Below are 6,241 nucleotides of genomic sequence, written 5' to 3' on the forward strand. Positions count from 1 at the left end.
TAGAAAATTTAATTTTCAATTTTTGTGTTAAGATGAAATAATAATTCTACTTTCACCATTTTAATTACTTTCTGTACAATCAAACTCTGAACAATAATAAACAATATCTAAAATTCAATTACAATTAACAAAATGGATATAATGACATAAGGTCATTAATATACTTGAAAAATTTGAAAATATTACAAAAATAAAGGCAACAATAATATAATTAGGCATAAACCTGTCAATATTTACGGGGAAAAAATAAAAACAATTGTCTGTATGGTACGTGGACGCGTCTGTTGCTTGAATGAACCACCAAAATAAAAATTATGATGTTTATTTTGTGCCATTGTTAATACTAACAATGAATTACAACCACATAATTGTTGATAAATTATGTACAATTTGTATTAACTTTGTAATAGAAAGTAAGTATTTGATTCCCGAAATTGAAATTGAAAATTAGATGATATTTTTATTTTCACGATCAATTGTTAATATTAACTGATGCAAGCTATTAAGCTCTATTTGAAATCGATACTATTGGACTTTATAGATTAAAGTGTTTCAAAATGAAGTGGAGTGCAACTTTTCTAAGGAATATTTTTGTCACCTTATTCCCACTCTTCCAAGACCACTATGATTCGCACTTCTCGAAATTTTATTATTCAAGAGAGTTTTTAAAGACATGATAAATATAGTTTTGAGGATAATAAATGTTTTTTTGAATTTAATGTGAGATCTCTTTCATAGAAATAAGCAAAAAATTTCCTGCAAACATGTATATAAAAAAAAACCTGTAATCATAATCATATGAACCTTTTTCTTATCTTTGTGGACAAAATCTCGCCATTCATTTTTTTACAATATTGATGATATACCCTATCGGTATATAAACTTTCATAAAAGATTTGATAAACGGGGTAATTAATTTCACAAAAGAAGAATGCGACCATCGAATCGAAAATTACTGTGTACCATGAGTATCGTCGAATTGGCGTACACTTAACACCAAAGTATATACAATATACGAAAAATGAGTTCTGGAAGTACTTTATCGTTTAGTTGCAGCGAATTCGAAAATTTTTCGACACATAAGCGCATCAATACCCCAAAAATTATAGAAGTTGGAGAGTAAGTATCACACATACGAGTCTTATAGCTAGCATCTGGAGTAAAAGACTCAATACAAGATTATTTTTAAATTAAGGGGTCCCCTTTTGTGATGGGTTCAGAAAATCGATATTGGTGTTTATGCATTAATTGATTCCTTGACATTTGTAAAATGTGTTGATAATGTGTTTTATTAAAATTTGTAGTCGTTATAAAGATACAGCAGGTAGAAAAAACAGATGTTGGCAAATTCAGATAAGTATTTGAAAATTTAAACGCATTTTTCTGAAAACTGTGTTTTTAAATTTTCCTTCATCATAACTCTAGAACGGTACAACCGATACAAATTTATAAAGTATACTCAGAACATGTAAACGCACGGAATGAACTAGAATCATCCACAAGTCCTGAGTATTTCTATTTATATCGTAACAAAAAAATAAAAATAAATTTGAAATTTTTTTTTCAGCCGTCTGCCAAAAATTTAATTTTCAATATTTTCAGCTGACTCTTGTTCATTCCATGCACTTTTCAAATAAGCCAATCATTCGAAATCGTGGAGGAAATCGTTTAGCGCCCTTTTTTCGAGGCGGGTATCTTCAGAGTGGTACAACTTCCGTTCAGCAATCCGTATAGCAATTTTTATTTGAAATTTGTTTTACTTAAAATATTAATAAATAAATGATAAAAGCTTCAAAGTTCTATCTTTTCATTGTTTGCCAAATACAGTTCCCAAAAAATGCTTTTTTTTTATTTTAAAAATGACCACTACCACTGAAAATGATTTAATAATAAAAATTAATTTCTGGTCTTATTCGACCATAAAGTAACTGATGAAGCCTATGTGTTTGTGTGTACAAAGCAATCAAAAAGTAAAAAATAAATATTAATACAAATGAAATCCACTTGACATGGAAAACATTTGTAATAATAAAATAATAATTTATTGAAATGCAATATTAAAAATTATGAAGAGTGTATATAAAATAATAAGCATAAAGATAATATGATAAGCAGTGCAAGCAACAACGCTTAATAAAAATCAACGAGAATTTGGTGTATGTGATGAGATGTATAATTGTCTTGAATGTCTTCTGCCCAGTATCCTTTTTCAATTATTGGAGTACAGAATCGAATTTAGCGTGGAATATTTAAAAATCCACCGTATATTATTAAGATACGTAAATTTTACGTAAAATTTTCTTTATTATTTAGTAGAAAGCTTTTTGATGTAAAATACCGCAAACCTCAGAAACCATATAGTGAATGGGTTTTGATGATTTTGATTTTGTTTTATTACTATACTAGGTTCGTATAATAAAAACTTTTACCAGCAAAAATTTCGCTCTTATAGACAAAGATAAATAACGCATTTTTTAGTACTTTGAGTTCTCATTTCTTCTATGTAAAAAAACTTGTGGGATTTTTTCGGCCAAATTAATTTTTGTATAAATAGATAAACGATATCACCGAAGAATTGAGCCTGTAAGCAACGTATCTAGCCAGAAAAAGGTCCAGAGCGATGAAAAAATGGAAAATAGAGAAACGATTCCATTTTGTCTATACTTTTCATTAACCAGAGGTCAGACCAGTGGCGGATTAAGAATTGTTTCACTTTCAAAAAATCAGCACCCCCTAAATAAAAATCTATGAATAAAGACCTTCTTTTTAGTTTTTCAATTTCATTTTCTTTCTTTCTTAGAAAATGTAAAATCGCGATGGTTGTTCGGGGAAGTTGCCCGGTTCGAGGTTCCGTTGTTAAATAAGCACGTAAATGAATATACACTCAAAAAAGCACTTTTCTAAATCACCAAAATAAATCGTTAGAAACATTCTTGCTCTATTTTGAACTTCTTCAGTGTTTAAGTTCAGCAAATTGCTTAAAAACGAAAATTTATTGTAAAAATTTCTGTATAATTCTCGCCTCTTTTGAAGTTCAACCACAATTCTGTCTATAATTACTAGATGTACTATCACACTGAATGTTACCCTGTTTGCTGTAAAGACGACCCTCATTGTTCAGACTATGAATATGTAGCAATAATAGTGCTATAAATAGAAATATATTTTTAAAAAAATGCTTTTAAAAAACACTTAAAAATAAATTTCGACGATAAATCTTTCAACGAGTTATTTTCCCTTGTATATGCTATGTTAATAATAATAAAAGTTGTCGGCAAAACATAACAGAACAAAAATGATGCTACGATAATATATATAAATGACATATTAGATTATATAAGTACTTGAAAATCTCAAAATTGAAATAATAATATATAACATGGTTTTTAATAAAAGAAAATTATTGTCATCTATATATTATTATATGTATAATGTTTGGGCTTTTCTAACTATAACACATAATACACAAACAGGGTAATTTTATTTTAGGGGAGTTTTATAAATGTATATATATATATATATATATATATATATATATATATATACCTACTATCGTGTCCAAGAGCACCCGTATTATTTTTTTCCCTTATAAATCTGGTTCTCTCTATTGAATCAAGACCGTTCAATCGTTCCTTCCGAAAATAGGATTATACCAAGATAGAAAATATACCAAGGTATACTAAGTTTAGTCCCAAGTTTGAAACGCTTATAAATTTTGATGCTACGAACAAAATCACCTAATTAGTCCATTTCCGGCTGTTCGCCTGTCCGTCTGACAACGCGATAAATCAAAAGAGATATCGAGCTGAATTTTTATTGCGTGCTTAGGACGTATAAAATAAGATCGAGGACCTACATTGTAAACTAGCTGCGCAGAATATTTTTTAAAATATAGACAGAAGAAAAAAGTTTTCAAAAACAAAAATGTAACAAAATGATCTTACAAAATTGAGCATGTGCATAATCAATTTATTCAAACCAGCAAAAAAATAAAAAACAAAATTGAGTAAAAAAGTAAGCGCTACATTTATAACGCACGAAGATACGATAAGAACATAGTTCCTAGAGTAGGTTCCTACGACCCCTTTTTTTGTATTTTTGTTTTTTGAATACATCTCTAAAAGATATTTGTATACTTTAAACTTATAGACCTATAGACTTTTGTTTGACCTAGATGAATTTGTACACCGTGACTGCACAACAACTCACTGCGAGTTCTTAGTTACATACACAAATTTGTGTTACCCGCTGACTTCCATCTACAAAAAACGACTTCTTTTCCATACCAAGCTGGTTCTCAATTTTTACTTGGCCTAATATTTTTATTAGAGACAATAACTATTGAAAATGAATATGAATCTATATATATATAAATGAACCCCTAGTTTTTCTGGTAACGCTATAAATAGAGAATGATGGAACAATTCCGCTAAAGTTTTTGTTATTATTTTAATTATTGTCAGGAGAAAACTTGTATGAAAGACAAAATTAAGGAAGTTAAGCGGAATATTAGAAAATTTAAGAAAAAATATTAAATGCAATAAATGGTGGAAACGCATATAATTAACGATTTACCTTACATCATCATATGTACTATGTATTTATTTGCGCTCCCACCATATTAATTTATAATTTTGAACAGGTATTTGAATAGTATTGAAGTATTATTTATTATTATTAATGTATTGTGAATAGATATTTATTAGAGTTATATGCGAGCGATGCGAGCCCCACTGCTGAGGCTTCAGTTAGGCCGAATTCCTGTCCAAGAGTTATTAGAAAAGAGCCGGGTCATTTATTACAGCATCTATTTTGAATAAAAATTTATTTTTATTAATTGTACCAATTCGAATTTATTATTTATTATTAAGACACAACAATTTTGCCTCAGACCGCAAAGTATGTCTTGAGCCTTCGAGTTGGTTTATAATATGTGTAATATAGCATTGGTATTTAGGCTTACATCCTCACTTCCTAAAGACGAAAAATAAAATCTAAAACATGTCCAACTAACACAAAAATTTCAGATGGAATTCTCTGAGACTTATTCGGGGGATGCAATTTTAAGACAAGAACCCTTTTGTAGTTTTCAATCTGATGTACTTATCGATAATATCGTTTTTAATTTTAATCGTTTCTAGAAACATGTTCAAAATTTTAGGAAACGAAATTTACTGTAATGTATATATCATCAGACTATTTTCTTTATTTGATCATCTTTAAATCATGAAGCCAGTGGCGTGGGTGGTGCAGTGTACCAGAGCCCCAAAATTCAGAGGGCCCCAAAAGTCAGGGACTTGAAATGCAGAGAGGAGCACTTTTTTCTGGACGCACCGGCGCCCTGGCTCACTTACGATACTACATGGACCATCCATCTTAAGAGCATATTGAAAAATTTCCAACTTTCTTAAGCAAACATTTTGGTAATTTTAACAAAAATATTATCTTCTACCTTCCAAAATTTCTACACTCAGAAAACTTTAATGAAAAATATCTAATATAAAATATTGAGCTATATAACTGTATTGAAAAATTGTCATAATTTTAACGTTATTTACCATTTGATGAAGTCCTGTTGTTATATCTTGGAGCATCCTGTATATTCTTATTCATGTTTCTTTCTATCACATTCTATTTATATATCGCGTGCCACACATCTCCTCTAGTTTGTTATGCATTATTAAGCATTCAACAACTTTGTGATGTACGATTATTATATTAACAACCAATTTTAAAAGCATATTTTATTATAGTGTTTCATTATTTAGTTGTTGTAGCTTTATGGACATATTTCTCCCAAAAATATAGACTAGTGAATCGTGTCAAAGGTCAACAGCAAGAGGTGGGAATGTGCTATAAATCTGTTTCATGACAATCACGACAAAATTTTTATGTTTTTATAGATGTCTGATATATACATACATATATTTGTTAAATTCGCTTATTTTGGGCATTCCCAGCGGCTCCCTTTATGTCAAATGAGCTGAAATTCAGTGTGTAAGGGTATTTACAGCCTTTTGGATGATTCAAAGTAAAAACCCGCTTTTTAAGACGTTTTTATGACGTTCGTATAACCGCTTTAAGTGCACAGAGGACTATTGGTAATTTTTTCACGATTTTCGCAACTTCCACATTCCTTTCCAATTGAGGTAGAGGTTGAAACTATGCCAGTTGATTTAATGTCAAGAATGTACCTTTTGGGGTAGTCAAATACAAAGTCACTCAACCCCTTTTTTCTACC

Source organism: Chrysoperla carnea, chromosome 5 (assembly GCF_905475395.1).
Source record: "Chrysoperla carnea chromosome 5, inChrCarn1.1, whole genome shotgun sequence".
NCBI classification, from domain to species: domain Eukaryota; kingdom Metazoa; phylum Arthropoda; class Insecta; order Neuroptera; family Chrysopidae; genus Chrysoperla; species Chrysoperla carnea.